We start from the raw sequence: 17,578 nt of genomic DNA on the forward strand, positions 1-17,578 counted from the left end.
TTGGATCCAGTGGAGGTTTCCACAAATGGAAATGCAGGAAAGAAATTCTTGCTAATTCTCAATTTACCTGGCAGCTCTCACCTAACCCTGTGACATCTCCCACATTTTTCTCGAGGGTCCTAAATCCATAACTCCATAGCTATATTCCTGAACATGGCAACTTCTGGACATTTTGGACCATAACTCCTATCAGCCCTAGCCAGATTTGGTCAATAGTCAGAAAATATGGACACTGTTAACAAGAACAACTAGAAGTCAATGAGTTGGGAAAGCTATTCCAGAACAAACATGGCTACACTAGAAGGGGAACCAAGACCTGAGAGCTTCTATTCCATAAACAAAACTCATTCCCCTGGAACTCTCAGCTGGAAGCAAAACAAATTGTGGAGGCAGGAGTCATGTGTGTTTGTGGGTGGTGTGGGGAAGAAGGCCAGTGAGCGACTGTTGGAGCAAAAAACCAAAGTGGTGGTTGCTGGTGAAGAACCCCTTAGTGGGATAGTGCAGGGATAGGAGTGGTGAGGCCCAAGGGAGTGAAGGATGAGGGAGCTGAGTGAGAGGGGGCCCAACTGAGAAGGGATGGGGGCCTCTGTGGAGGTGTCCGGTGGGAAATGGAGGTCACTGAGGGAGATGGATATATCTGTGGAGGGAGTGGGAACATGTTTGTGATGTGAGTATGTGTGATTTTAAGTGTGTTGAGGGTCATCCTGTGTCCCGATTTGCATCACTGGGATGTTGGAGGGTTGGTACTTTAAACTTGGTGAAAGATGTCTACTGAAGGTAGCCTGGCCAGGAGCACTTGCTATAGATTTGTTTGTGGCAGAGCAAGGAATACTCAGACATAATGTAGGCCCCCAGGGCAGCACTTTGCAGACCTAACACATTGACCTCACCACACCTCCGCAAACAAGAAGAAGAGTACACATGTGGACCAATCTAGCACTAATCTGTCTCTTTCTTTAGCTCTTTGCAATGGCATTTTAGTAATTTTTCAAGGCCATGAATGAGCACCATTCCACCCCCCCCCCCTGGTGAGCTATTGCTTAATTAGATACTTCCAAGCTGCACATTAGAAGATGCTAGTTAAAATGTATACTGGGAGGTACTGCATTTAAACAAAGGAATAATAAAACAAAGCTTGTTTGGCATTTATGTGGTCTGTGTTCCTTCTCTCTCCCCTTCCCTTGCCACTAAAGGATAAACTACAGTGCTCAGTCCCATAGCCAACAAATTATTTTCATAGTGGTGTAGACTTCTCAAGGCTTGTGACTGAGTACAAGAAATCATATTTATAAAGCACTAATCACATGAGCTTTAAAAAATGTTCACTTTTCCCAGAGTGCTATGACAAAAGGGAAAATGTGAAACTATAATGGACACTGATGTGGATTTTTTTTCCTGTTATTCTTTAAATCCACATATAGTATAAAGACAGTGGCATTCCTTTGATTAAGCAAGTTTTCCATAGCAGTGACCTGCTGTAGCAATCAGTTGCACCATCCTGGTGATTGCCATCTGCCTACCCTGATCTTATTCATGTATTCCAGCATGCTAGTTTTCCATCACCTTTTCATCCCCTGACATCTTGCTAGGGAGAACATAGCGATTAGATTTCAATCATATACGGTACTTATTATTTGCCTGCCTTCTTTCCCCAAGTATGGTCAGAGATCTCAAAAGCAAGTCAGTGCATTAGCTGAAGCCTCCTAAACCTCTGGTACTAATCCTCATAAAAATGCTGAAGATATATGTGGAATAAAACATTTGACAGACATTGCATTGCTGTGGGAGAGATCTGAGCAGCAGAGGAGCAAATACATCTGATTCTCCATCTGACAGAACTGGAGGTCACCAAGAGCTTTTGTGAAACATCAAGCGAGATCTAAAAGTAATAGGGAAACAAATTGTAGCACCCAGAGTACTGGAATCTCTGTATGCTATCCCACCAAATCACATGAAGCTGTCAGTTGAACATTCATCCATCTGGTGCATCTTGTCTATTCTGACTCATAGCAGAAGTCAGGATTTGTGGCCTTTCCCAGAACTTGGGCTCTTCTGCATGCAGATCATGTGTACTGCCACTGAGCTACTGCTCTTCCCAGAACACATTTACAGTTCTAAAGGAATCATGCTTTGATGTTTTCTGCACTGTAACATATGGAAGCAAAGGGAGGGAGGAGTCACTTTAAGAACAGATGCAAAACAACTTCATCTGTCTAGCCACATACCATGTTTACTATAGGTTTTCAGAGACTGGGTCATTCCAAATGACTGGCTGCCAGCACATCCATAGCTAACAAGGCATGGGCTATGACATGTCATAGATCTACAGTCTTTACTATGGTACCTGAAAATAATTGCCTTCTGGTTCTGCTCCATCAACACCATCTCCTCCAGTTGTGACTGCTGTTGCTTCTATCAGATTTGATGTCTTCTGGAAGCATCAAGGCATGCCTAATAAAAAAACTTCCTCTTTCTCCTGTTGATGACTCTAGATGTGCCTCACCTGTTGGTATCATGGATGAACACTTAGGGAGATCTGTGTGGGCACTTGCACAATCACGTCTCCATTCAACATACCCCTACCTTCAAGAACAGCTCACCTGACTGTAGGATCCTGTAGAAAGGAGGTCATAACTGCTGAAACAATTAGGAATGTCTGGACTTGTCTTACTTTAGTCAGTGGCTGCCAAACAACGAGTGGCATCAACTTTCCCATTTCTATATCTGAACCAGGATTTAAATTAATTCTCTGATCTTTTTCCAACTCACAAATGAAATTTGTGTTCAGTAATGAATGTATGGGCTGCTAGAATGAGTTTTGCAGGTACAATACCCTGGGCAATTTAATAGTACTTCAGATTGTTTTGACTTAATATCATACTAATCATGAATGTTAGTTTTGAGGTCTCTTTCAACTGCTCTGTGAATTGTTCTTTTGAAATACCATATTGGAAGTTTGCTGCTACATTTCACATTAATTGCATTGTATGCTGCAAACAACCAGATATGCTTTAAACTGCATCTCTATAAATTAAGGATTTTGAAACAAAGCGGGACCAAAACTAAACATCAAATGTTTTAAATAGGCAGCTTATTGAGGCACATAGAAAAATGTTTAGATTAGGAATATCTAGAAGAGACCATTTCCTCTGAATTTCTGTGGATGAAAATATATATAAATAGTTTATGATACATATTTTAGGATTTGTTTCCTCCGCCAGCAAGAGTGGGTGAACAACCAAACTAAATGCTTCTTATACTTTCTTTTGGAATGAACAGACATCAGGGAACCAGGCAGAGGGCCTTCTCGGTAGTGGCACCCACCATGTGGAACGCCCTCTCATCAGATGTCAAAGAGAAAAATAACTACCAAACTTTTAGGAGACATCTGAAGGCAGCCCTGTTTAGGGAAGCTTTTAATGTTTAATAGGTTATTGTATTTTAGTGTTTTGTTGGAAGCTGCCCAGAGTGGCTGGGGAAACCCAGCCAGATGGCCGGGGTATATTATCATTCAAAGGCTGCACTTGGACATATTGATAACCTAGCATTTGTCATCATGTGAATAAACTTGTGCTCTCCCTCTCTTCTCCTACACTCTTCTCCCTGGTGCAGCCATGGGGAAGAAATTGGAAGATATTGCTTTCATTTTTAACTACCCATAGTTTAAGAATATATCCAAACCCACTCATGCTGCACTTAAACTTACTGCAACTTTGCTAGGTTTCCGAAACTGGATTGCTTCAGTAAACCATAGTTAAAACTAACTACAGCCTAGGATTCAGACATATGCTGAACCATGGTTAACTGAAAATCAAAGTGAAAGCTTCCAACCTCTTCCCTGCAGCCATGCTAGAGAGGCAGAATGCCCCAGGCTAGAGCGTATGTCAATAAACCATAGTTTATTGTCATGTCCAAACTCTACCAAAAGTGTCTAAACAACTACAGCATAGCTTGAAGTCTTTTATACAATGGAAAGTATCATACCCATGAGTTTTAGTCTCTTAAAAGTATCAGTGAGAAATAAATTCCTCGCTAGGCTATTTCAGGCTGCTTGAAACCCTCTGACATTTAACACTGTTAAAAAGCATTCAATATAATTCCTTTCACACTTCATGTTTTATTCACCTACAGTTTTGGTTCTAAATAAACAAAGTGTAGAAATATCAAAGAAACTTTAACAAATTGTTTATATGGGCTGGAGAAGGTAAACAGTATTTTCAGTATAAAAGCAAACATTCATCTTGGCAACGCCGATCAGGAACAGAGGCAAAAGCTGACCAGCCTGAAGCTGTTCAGGTTCTTGGTCTTACTTAGCATTCAAATCTTGAATGAATTGTGGGCAAACTAGACTGTGCATTACATTGTTCTTTTCATTTAACATGCAGGTGGTGTGTTTTTTTTAAAGGTGCAAATGACATCAGTTGAGAAGATTGACAATCGTGGGGATCACAGCACGTTTCATAGGGATTTTAAGAAAGCGAATTCACCCCATGAAGCTGCTGTTTGCATTGGGAGGAAATCCTTGCCTACAGTAGCTTATGGTGTGGTGGACCTATGGCACTCCAATCAGTTCTGTTGCTGCTGCTTATCAGGAGATAAGAAGAGGAAGGTGTTTTGTCAAGGTGCAAGGCGTTGTTTCTAGATTCAGGAAGACAGTAAAGGAAACACCAAGTTGGTCATTTAACAGGTTTTTTTCTTTGTAGATTCAAAGTAAAAGCTCCACCAATGATCCCAACAGCTTCAGAAAAATGATAAACAGCACTAGGACAAGGTGCAGCCTTGGGGCAACCCACAGTACATTCAGGAAATCAGATTTGAAACACAGGAGGAAAATAAAGTTGGAATGACACATTATCTCACAAGGGTATTTCCCCAAATCCAGGTTAGTCAATATAATAGAGAGCCAGTGTGGTGCAGTGGTTAAGAGCGGTAGTCTCGTAATCTGGTGAACTGCGTTCGCCTCTCCGCTCCTCCACATGCAGCTGCTGGGTGACCTTGGGCCAGTCACACTTCTTTGAAGTCTCTCAGCCCCACTCACCTCACAGAGTGCTTGTTGTGGGGGAGGAAGGGAAAGGAGAATGTTAGCCGCTTTGAGACTCCTGAAGGGGAATGAAAGGCGGGGTATCAAATCCAAACTCTTCTCTTCTTCTTCTTCTATAACATAAACGTAGGGTTTGGTTAGGGGACTCTAGAAAATAAAAATTGGTGAGGAAAGTGCTTAACCCTTTTGTGCCTACTGATTCTCATCTCCCAAAGTCCCGCCAAGCTGCTTCTCCTCATGCTGGCCTTCCTGCTTGGGATACCACAGGGGGAAAACATTTAAAGTTATGTAGCCTGTAGGGAATTTGGAGGGGAGAAAGTGGGTGCAGCAAAGGTTAATTTTCACCTTCAGCTCACCATATTTGCCCAAGCAAATGCCTCATTCTGAGTGTTAGCATTACGAGGAACCATGGGGTTGGAACTGTGTTTTCCCCATGGCGTCGACTTCTCTCCTAGGTACGGGTTGGCTGCATTCAAACATTAAGCATTACAAAATATCACTTTTCCCCCTAATGGAGTCATTGCAGCAGAGAGATGTGTTTTGCTTAAAATCAAACACTTTGGAAGGTCATGACCAGCTTCCATCATGAGTGTAGTCAAGCTTATTCTTCTTTTGGTTCCTTTGAACTGCTAATGGACAAAGACCTATTGTGATAACAGCCCTGTAAAGCCTTGCCAAAATTATCATGAGAAGTGAACAAGACTTGTGCATCTGTGTCCCATCTGACTGAACAGACAGAACAAAGGTAGAATTCTTGCTCTATTACGGAACAGAAATTAGAAAGGCGAGAGCTTTTCTTGCATGACATCTTATTATTTGCTTAATTTTTGGCGAACAGGTCCCTGTGCATTGCGGATGAGAGAATTAATGGGAAGTGAAATGCCACCTTGCCTGTTTGTCATTGTGAATTTATGTATCAGCCATGTCACATACCATTTGTATTATTTAATCATATGTTTAAAGTGTGTCAAGGAGAGGTGTTAGAATGCCCAGGACAATTAATAAGCTCATCCTTCTCTTCACTCTTTCTCTTCTGTTTTTAATAACAGTATTTAATTTACAGTATTCTCATTCCTTGCTCGTGAGGGGTGGGAGAATCAGAGTGGAGTGGACCCAATGAAATTAATGAACATGACTAAGACAGCTCCAGTAATTTCAATGGATCTACTCTGAGTAAAATGTAGCTGAATACTATCCAGATTACCAGCCCTTTCCTCTGCAGGAACAAATTCTTAGAATGCATTGGTCACTATTGTAAAGTACAGTGGTACCTCGGGTTACATACGTTTCAGGTTACATACGCTTCAGGTTACAGACTCCGCTAACCCAGAAATAGTGCTTCAGGTTAAGAACTTTGCTTCAGGATGAGAACAGAAATCGTGCTCCAGTGGCGCGGCAGCAGCAGGAGGTCCCATTAGCTAAAGTGGTGCTTCAGGTTAAGGACAGTTTCAGGTTAAGTATGGACCTCCGGAACGAATTAAGTACTTAACCCGAGGTACCACTGTATATGAACCCTGATATGGGTATTTTGGATGAGTGGTGGTAGAGGTTTTGGATTTGCTGGATCCAATGTCCCACATATTTCTTGACGGTGCCCCTAGCTGCCCTATCCTGGATCTGGCATAGTGAAAAATAAGAGGAAAGCTGTGTTTACCTTCTGCCCTGACCACCATGACTGGCCAGGCTTGGAATGTAGTGGTTGATCCAGTGCTCCACCCCAGTGCTTGACGTGGAATTCTACTCAATATTGATCCAGAGTAGATTCCAATGTATAGTTAGCAGAGTAACAACTTAAACATGATGTAGGATCCCCCCCAAATAGACCAGAGGCAAGTATATTTCATCCAGCAGAGCTTTACCGCTACTGGAGACAAATGAACATGATGGTCACAAATCCAATACATTCAGAATTGGCCCTGTCCATAAGAAATCAAGTTGCAGCAGACTTAACTTAAATTTACAATAACTTATAATAAATCTAAACCTTAACACTATCTATGTACATAATACCACACAAGAAGGGAAAGAGATAGATAAAGTGTGAAACCCAAGCTCCTTCTGGCCTCTTATTATAGTCAGCATGACCTTGACAGAAAAGATAGCAGAAGCAGTTTAAACCAGCTGTACTCAGCTTCTCTGAAGGAATAACCCAAACATCAGGAACCTTCTTTCGCAACGAGAAGCTTCCAGAAGCTTCCAGAACCCTCTTGAATTAAGTAGAATAGGAAAGATCTCTACACATCAGATCAATACTTTCTGTACTAAGAAATGCAAAATGACAGTGCTCCCCACCTGGAACTGGGATTGCTCTATAAACTGATTGTGCAATTTCTAACCCTGTTAGAATGGTCTGAACATCAGTACATACACTTGGGGCTGTATCCGTGGAGTGGAGTGTTCCAATGGAGCCCATCTATACTACAGAAATGTGAATCATCATGCATGCTTCTCTGTTGCGGCATGTTTTCTCCTGGCACATTGTGAAAGCAACTGAGAGCTCATTAAGACATGTGAAAATGTGTTAATATTCTCACACAACACACTCTCCAAAGAGATAATGTCCAAATAAAGTAGCGTAGCATTGCCCATTTAAATTGCACAGAGTTGTGAATGCCACTGTTATTACGTTTTGCAACATGATCTGACAAGAACACATTAGCGAAGCATCAGATAGATGTGAACAGAATCTTGTTAATGGGAAGAGGAGACTTTACATACCAGAAAGCAGCTTGTGCTTTAAAATATTCTGTAGGACTGAAGCTGAATGAGACCATAATGATCCAAAGGGGAGAAAATTAACATAGGTTGTGTATCATTTTTCAGACTTGTTACTATTTAGATTAAGATAAGGTTAAAGGCACCAACACTGGGTTTTTGTTTTTGCTTGTTTAGGCCAGCACATTATACAACTCTTCTTTGGCACAGAGGCTACTTTCAAAAAGGCTATCTGTGCATTTGCACCTATTTGTATTCATTAGGACAATTCTGCCTCAGAAAATGGTAATACAGTTTTTCATTACTCCTGCAAATATTCTCACAGGAAGAGAGTAGAGCATGTTGTTCCTGTACTTGCATGTAGTGACATTTCTATCAATCTACAACTTTGGGATGCTGGGTATTTTTAGACTGAGCTTGTTCAAGTGTAAAAGCTCCCAAATGTTGTTAGGCTGAATATTGCAAACAAACAAACAAAGTGAATTTGGAAATAATAAGCTATGCAAATGAATCTTGGGTTTGCAATATTTTGAGGGGGGGAAATTCTTGTGATGTTTTCAGAGATGTTGTTCCATACAATGGGAAGGCCATCTGAAACATTGCAACACTGTTTCAAAAAAACATCCATTAAAGAAAGATCATGTCTCAAAAAGCCCTTATTCATTCCCTATTTTCTAGATCTCAACCATTAATCAAAGCTTCTGGTTCATTACTTGTTGGGAAATTTAATAAATCTTTATATCCCTATAGCTTTTAAATTATTCACTATGCTTACTGCTCTCCTTCTGAAGGGAGATTATCTTTTTTAATTGGAAATCTTCTATTATTTGTATCTGAAATGTTTGAAAGTACAAGTGTAGGCTCCGGCACTATTAATAGCCATCCTGCCAGCAAGCATAATAAAGGATGAGGTGGCATGAAAGCTATTCATTGCAAGGCATATTAACACAGTCAGTTTCATTAATCATGCTCAAAACACAGCACAGTTTAACAATAGTCCCACTTTTTATTTTATTAGATGTTTTTGCAGTTTCGTTTCCATTTCTCACCTGGGAAGTGTACGGAGAACCAAAACAGTGTGACGATGCTCATCTTTGCATTTTCTGAAACCTGATCCAATGGGAAATAACTATTGTGATGTGGCTTGCTATTTTGCATTTGCTCAAAGGATCAGTTCTCTTGACTCTTGCTGTGACGACTTCTTCATGATAAGAGATCCTTTTATGGATCCTGTAATTTTCTAGGGCTGCTCTGTGAATTCATTATTTGTAAAGTTCTATGACGTGTCCAAATGCACATCTTTCAGACTAATGTACAGGTTGGATGTTAGCTATCCAACTTAGCTAGCCGACAAATCTCGGAGTTCTCTGAATATTGTGATCATGGTCTCATCTACACCATACACTTAAAGCACTCCCATGCCACTTTAACAGGCATTGCTTCTCCCAAAGAATCCTGGGACCTGTAGTTTACTAAGGGTGCTGGGAATTTTAGCTCTGTAATCAACTACAGTTCCCAGGATTCTTTGAGGGGAATAAGAGCCCTTAAAATATATATGATGTGGATGTGACTGCAGTTCTCAGAAATTTAAACATTTCAAAATATTTATTTATATATATTGGGAGAAAACACAGAGTTAAATCTGCATTTAAATAGCATTCACAATACTATTGTACAGGATTTCTTTTAAAGAAATAAGAGTCACAGATTTCGGGGGGAACAGGACAGGAATATGGGTAAATAAGTGTCATGGACCGACATACCTCTTAAACTAATACACTCATCCCATTTAGTCTGGAAACAGGTGGTAGTTTTCCAAAATCTGAAAACTGGTTTTATAGAAGCATTATCTCCCAAGATTTTCACACTATTTTCCTTTGCTCCGCTGTCATGTCAAATAGCTTTTGTGGGTTTTTGAGGAGTTCTAAAACTTTGAATGGAGATGATGGGGAGAGTGTGCATACCATAGGGTGTTGGAGGCCAGAACTTTGTGTTCATAGAATCATAGAAATGAAGAATTGGAAGGGACCCCAAGTCCAACCCTCTGCAATGCAGGAATCTCAGCTTAAGCATCCATGACAAATGGCTGTCCAACCTCTGCTTAAAAACCTCCAATGACTGGTGGTCCACCATTTTCCAAGAGAGTCTGTTCCACTGTCGAACAGCTCTTACTATCAGCAAGGTCATTCTGATGTTTAGTTGGAATTTCCTTTTTTGTAACTTGAATCCATTGGTTGGTATCCTAACCTCCAGAGTAGGAGAAAACAGGCCTCCTCCGTCTTCCATGTGACAGCCCTTGAGATATTTGAAGATGGCTATCTTACCTCCTCTTATCCATGCTACACATACCCAAACCCCTCAACTGTCCCTCAAAAGGCTTGGTTTCCAGACCCGTTATCATATTGGTCTCTCTACTCTGTCCTGTGTCCCCTAAGTATTCAGTTGCAGTGGAAAACATTGTTTCATGCCAGCACTGAAGTAAGATTCACTGACAAGTTGGGTTAGGTTCTGTACATGGAACGAATAGGGCACCATCTTGTCCTTCTTCTCAGAGAGCTGGCCCTGATCTTTATCCTGCCCATCTAACCCTAGCACAATTTTTGCTAGAACAAATCTTTATGGGGTTCAATATATAGGGACTCATACAAAAGCAACACTTTTGTATGTTTGTCATTATTGCAACTATCAATATTAAGAATCTGTACATTATAACCCATACGTTGTTTATGTTTCCCATACATTGGCTACCATAGTTGTCATACTAGTGTGGAGTGGCTTATCGTGAAAGTTTGATACTGACTTGGCTCTAAGGAATGACATACGATTTTAGATATGCTGTAAGTAGCAGCTGTTTCTTAATTTGAAATGACAGCTGCTTCTTCTGCTGCTGCTGCTGCTTCTTTTGGCTTATTGTCGGAAGACATCAGAATCAGATGGTACAATAAGAAACACATCAGGAAGATTTTTTGCCCCTCTGACAGGACAGATGCAATTTTTTTAAGCCTCCAGGTCCACAGTTTATATGTTCATTCCAGTCTTCTTGCAATAGATGATTCTCATCAAAAGACAGACCTCTAAGGAATGTTATCTCTTATTGGGGAACATGAGCTTTAGTTCCAATTAACACTACTATATTGCAAGATGAGAATGTTTTGTTTTTGTTTTTTCAGAGTAATATTCCTGAATATTATTAAGTGTTGCCTCACATATATTCAGAGGTCAAGGTATATACAAATAAACCGACCAACAAATTACAGTGGTACCTTAGGTTACATACGCTTCAGGTTACAGACTCCGCTAACCCAGAAATATAAGAACTTTGCTTCAGGATGAGAACAGAAATTGTGCTCCGGCAGCGTGGAAGCAGCAGGAGGCCCCATTAGCTAAAGTGGTGCTTCAGGTTAAGAACAGTTTCAGGTTAAAAACGGACCTCCGGAATGAATTAAGTACTTAACCTGAGGTACCACTGTATTAAAGAACCAAACAAACATTTTGATCAACTACAGTACCTCCAGTTATAACCAGGCAATATATATTTGTAGATTAAAACTACAGATGGCAAGTTCTATCTTAAGATAGGTATTTCCCCTTCTCCAACACACAGGGGGGAATGCCTCTTTTAAGATGATGGCTGCTATAACACAGACATACATTGTCTTAAATCAATTATTCTTGTTTCAGACCTGTTCCAGATGGGGTCATACTCCCCCTAAAAGAGCAGGTTCATAGTGTGTGCTCCTGAATCCATGTTTGTTGCTAGAGGTTCAGGTGAGCTGAGCGCCTTTTACAAGTTTCAGCTGGTAAGGCATCTACAACAGTTTCTGGACCAGGATAGTCCAGATAGGATGACCACTGTCATCCATAAGCTGGTACCTTCCAGGGTGGATTGCTGCGATGCACTCTATGTGGGGCTGCAGCTGAGGTTGGTATGGAAGCTGCAGCTGGTATAAAATGTAATGGCTCACTGGGGCAGGATATTGACACCACGTGATGCTGCTACTTAAAAAATTGCACTGGCTGCAGATTAGCTGCTGGGCTGGGTTTAAGGTGCTGGTTTGTGTGCATGCAGGTCAATTCTGCAAAGTATAGGAATCAGGCCTATAGTGCTATGGCAGCTAAATTCCCTCCCACTAAATATTGGGCAAGCTCCATCTCTGTGGTCTTTTCGGCACCTACTGATCTTCCTCGCCTGACAAGCCTTTTAAGTCAAGATCTTTCCCAGTCTCAATCTGTATTAGAATTGTTCTTAGATGGTTTAATTACTTCATTGCTTGTGCATTTGTCACCCTGGACTCCTTTGGGTAAAACGGTGGTATATAAATGTCATTAAAAAATAAAATAAATCCACCCACATTCATATTTATACAGATGTAAACAATAATATAATCAACAAAATTCATGCAATCAATCGACAATGAAAGTTTTTCTTTATAAAAAAGTTATTTTTTTAAAAAAAAAGCTTTAAAAGAACAAAAATAGTTGCTTTGACATTCATGGAAATTAATGAAACTTGCAAGTGTTTTGGTTGGAACATGCCAAAAATGTCTTGTACTTATGCATTAAAAAAATTAAAAATCAACGCTTTAGGAATACATTTCCAAACGCACTCATTTTCTTTTCTGGGCTGAGAAAAACTTTTCAAATGATCTCAGTTTTTAACTTATTTTCCCTCAGAGCCTTATGGCACTTCATTGGGAGATGCAGCACTCCTTAATGAATGCATGACACAATAGCCTTTCTTTCACACCACGATGCCTGATGGTGCCACTCCATCAATTAGATTTCCCTGAACTATCGGCCAAGGATATTGCTTTTCAGTAACATAAAAGGAGAGTGTAGCAATTATCCCCATTACTTAACCAGTGCACACATACAGAACTGGATCAAAAACAAGTAGAAAAGAGTGTTTATCCAGAAGCATTGGACTCTCAGTTTCTCCCCCCCCCCCGCCCCGGTTCGATACCCCAGAACTGACCCTCCACCTAATTATGGGGTGAATTCCATTGGTGCTTCATGATTGATACACTCAGCTGATGGATGTTTCATGTGTAATAGTACATGGTTAGTGTTATTTAATCATACTTGAAGCGAAGCTCTTTTCCATCTAGGTATTAGGGATCTTTTTCTGAATACCGGGCTGACTTGATGTATGACAAGTAGCGTTTAAAAGAAATATGATCCTATGATTTATTTAGGTCATCGTGCAGTTAATAATTAATGATGCTACGCTGATTTGAAGGGAAGTTCTGAAGGACTCATTCACTTTGTTTCACATGCTTGAAATTCCTAACTGTCTCCAGGGCCCTGCATTTATAATGTGCTATTCCATCCAGGATACTATTAGCATCATCAAATGGTAAAGTTAAGACTGAAGTAGAAATGAAGGAAAACTAGAAATACACTGTCGTGCTACCTATTACAGATATCCATGTATATGCAATTGTTTTATTAGAAAAATGTAGAACATAGGTTTTTAAAAGATCTGTAAAGGAATTAGTAGAAAACTTAAATTAGACATTTTTGGTGCTACTAGTCATGCTTGTAAGATGAAAGCAGCATTTAAGAATTATTAAAGTAAGGCTAGCTAGCTATTACAGAGTGCTGAATTGTGTGCCTCAAGAGATACGTAGAATCAAAGTGATTTGGATTTAAAAATTTTTTTAACTGTTACAGTTCTCAAAGGTTTGAGGAACTAGGCATGTTGAAATGTGAATAAAACAAGAAGAGCTCATTAATAATAATAACAATAATAATAAGGATCTATCTTTAGACAGTTTGGCGTTTCCTATTTGTGTCTTAATGGTAACAATAGTGGTTTTAAATAGGGTTCTGGCATTTTTTTAAAAATTGCAATTTAATGGTGTGCATTTTTGTCATGAAAAAATTGCAAATTTTGAAGCTGTCTAAGGTTTTTTAAAAGCTGAGGATCTTGTCAGGGGTGGGGTGGGGAGCTATAAAGCCAATCATATACTGTGTTAGAAACCAGATTATGGGATGCATGGTATTGTAGGTATCAATAGATTTCATAATATAGCGAGCCTTTGCTTAATGCACTGATGCTAGTCACAGCGGCATCATTGTTTACAAGAGCAGGGCCATGGAATTCAAAACATGGATAAATACTTTGACTCATCCTTTGCTTTAAAGCATCATCTGCATCACAGGTGAGGTCAACCTGTGGCCCTCCAGAGGCTGCTGGATTGGAGCTTTCTGACTGTTCCTTATGAAAGTTGGGGTTGATGCCAGCTGGAGTACAATAACATCTGGATGGTCACTGGTTCTCTACACTGATACTTCTAAGTATCACCACCACTTAGTATATGTGTTTCTCTCTGTGTGTATTCAAGTAACTTAGTCTGTATTCCAAGGTTGTCTTGGAATTGCTTCTGAATTCATTGATTCTGAGTAGCTCCACGCTGCAGACCCGAAGTAATCTAAATACAGCAGCATATATATGGAATATTAGGGGAGGGGAAGTACCTCTAGTGGGGGACATATCATACTCCTCCTTTGGTCCCCACTCTGAACTCAGCTCTCACCTGTGGCTTCTAGAAGCTGTCAACATGTGACAGTGACCACACCCCAGGAATGGCTTGGTTGGCTAAACCAAGTGAGTCTCAAACCCTTGGTTTATCAGGGGCTTCTAGCGCATGTAAAGACAGGCTCCAGCTGATTGAACAGACAAAACCAATAACGGACCTAACAATCAAGAAGACAGTTTCTGTGTGTGCTGTGAGGGGCAAGTAAGACTCGTCAACCTGGGAAGGTAATCCATTTAGGAAAAGGAAAACTCTGATCCTGAACCTCTCCTGCCTTGTGGGATATCTTTGTGAGAAGAAAAGGCTAAGGAGTAAATCCTGCACAAATCCAGAGTGGACTCCCTAAGATGGTTGGATGGTGTTTTGTATACTTCCTTCCAGCAACTCCAGCAGCCAAGCTGGTGCCAAAGGTATTGCTCTTCTTTCCTTTGGCACCACTTCAGCCCAGACCTCCATTCACACTGCCAGGGGAGGTCACTTCAGTGCTGCTAATGCACCAGTTTGACTTCCCTCCTGAATATGCATTCCATTGCCTCTCGAAGACAGATGGATGCCCACAATAATATCGGCTATTTTGCCATGAATCCGCACGTCAAATTGAAAGCTAAAACCGTTCCTGTATAATTTGATGGAATAGTAAAGGTAAAGGCTTTCATCATTCAACGTAAGGGAGCTCAGTGATAATTGGAATGTTGCAATGGTCTTCAGGCTAATTCTTCTAATTGCTAATGATGTTTTTGGGTCATGAACAGTGCTGTATCCCACCTGAAAAAGGTGTCTGAAGCCAAGGGAGGTGAAGTCCTCTTTAGTGCAATATAGCAATTACTGTAGCTTATCTCTGCTCCTCGTACAAAGGTAGGGACTGCTTATCAACTAATTGTAATTAAAATTATTTGAGCTATTTGCATTTAAGACTCGCACATCTGGCATATATTTTCATGCAAAAACAGGACCAAACTCATTATTCCTGTAGCAATGAAATAACTTTTTAGGGTTACCCATAGCAACAAAGTTGCAGGAGAACTGGGCACTGGATATTTAATCATGGGGGGTGGGGGGAATAAGACTGTCTGCTCTGCCCATGGATCAATGGTTTCTGCCTTTTATTCAGAGTCAGATGTGTTGGCCTTGTAATTGCTCTTTCACTTGAAATTCCTCCCCATAGTGTACTTACTGGCCAGAAGGCCCTCAATCATACTCTTCAAAGACTGGGAATTGGTACAGTAATAAATACTGTCAGTTCTTTGCATTTATGCTCAGGAAAGAAGGTATCTCACTGCACTCTTTAATTGCCTCTGCAGTTCCCACCTATGACATTATTACACTGGCACTTTTAAAAATTCTAGCAAAATGCCCAAAGATATCATGGATAGATTGGAGGGTGGGGGAATAATTAATTTTGGAAGGTAAGTGCAGTGCCTCAGTGGAATCCCTTTCAGTGGGACACCAACAGCCTAGATTTTAGGGCTAGATCAGATTAGCCTGTTTCTAGTCTGTGTCAGTTCTGCATGTGTTTATTTGTAAATCGGGTGTGTTTTTTAAAAAAATGAACAAAAATTCTACTTTAAATATGATATTTTTGCAGTATGAACATTTCAAAACATTTTTTTTAAATATGTATTTTTGTTCATAATTTGTTACATATACTGATCAGATAACAGAACTGAAAATTTAGAGAAGCAGGAGTTCTGAAGGATAAATGTATTCTGATCCCTACGTTAGTCAGCAGGTATGGATCAGGTTGGTCAGTATCAAAATTCACACATGAACAAATTCTTATCAGGAATGAAATTTTAACCATGCCACACTTAACTTTCCTCCATAATACTGAAAGGAGGTGATTCACTTTTACAAGTGAACAGGTGCATCAGTACATTGCTCAGCCATGGAAAACCAAGCCTGCCTTATCTGCAAGCTCATACTTGAGTTTTATGGCATGCTGGCAAGTAGCTTGAATATATATGACTAAGGAGCTGCCTTATAATAAGTCAGACCATTGATTCATACAGCTTTGTGCTGTCTACTCTGATGGCCAGGGGCTTTTCAAGGTACAACTGCATCTGATGCCCCTCACACCCCAACTACCCCAAATCCTTTAAATTAGGGGTAAGGAACCTGCAGGTTGATACTGGTGGAAGTTAAGAGTCCAACAGCACCTGCGGGATCAACTTCCCTGCTTCAAATGGAGACAGAAAGTATGGGCTTTCTCTCTGATCTATGGCACTAACTTGATTTCGCCTTGGTGCACATTCTTGTAAGTTGGAACAATTGTTCCATTGGCCTTTCCTGAAGTGGGCACAGCAGTAATGATTCATATGCAGCATTTGCTACATATTTTGGAGAGCCCTTGAACAAGATGTGCTCTTTGGTTTCCTAAGTCTATCTCATTCCTGCCATCATTACATCACCAGATGCTGCTGTTACTCTTCCTCCTCATTGCTACAACCCATTTGCTTGCCAACCTAAGAGCCCATGAGGCAGTGACATATACACTTATATATGAATATATGGTGTGATATATTCTTATCACATGAGTGTTACCTCAAGCACGTAAAAGGGATTTGATCCCCCCCCGTAAACTGTTTTATTATTTTTTTTATTACAGTCAACATGTATATTCCCCCCCCAAAAAAAAAATAAGGTAAAAATAATAACAAGCAAATAGTTGCAGTGGGGGTGGAGGAGAAAGCACAGGACGCTTGTCAGTGGGCCCCCTACCAGAATTCTAGACCCTTCCATCAAAGCTCACTTGCTTTTTAAAATCCATCTGAATTGGTGGCTATCACTGCTTCCTTTGAGAGTGAGTTCCATAGTTTAACTATGTACTGTGTGAAGAAATACTTCCTTTTATCTGTATTTAATCTTCCAACGTTCGGTTTCATTGGATGCCCATGAGTTCCACTGTTAAGAGAGAGTGAGAAAACCTTTTCTCTATCTACTTTTTCTCTATCTACTTTCCTCAAGCCATGCCTGAGGGAAGTGAGGGGGAGCAGTCTACTGGCCATCCCCATCACTCTCCATGAGGGACATAGGTATGGTGCCTGATTTATAACTCTAAATTACCAGGATCCAAAATCATGCAGGGAACCCATCTGAGTAGCACAGGCTCCCATTTCAACAGCTATATCACTAACTTGTGGAAGCCAATAGCAAGGAGTGGAGCTAGCAGTTTTGTCCCCACTCTCCTCATCACTTGTGGCATTTAGAATGACAGGCTCTATACTGTATTTCAGCAACAGGGGAAAAACAAAGAACATTGATATAAACATTTTGATTTTTCTAA

This window comes from Podarcis gaigeae (genome assembly GCF_964106915.1).
Source record: "Podarcis gaigeae genome assembly, chromosome: 5".
Classification (NCBI taxonomy): Eukaryota; Metazoa; Chordata; class Lepidosauria; order Squamata; family Lacertidae; genus Podarcis; species Podarcis gaigeae.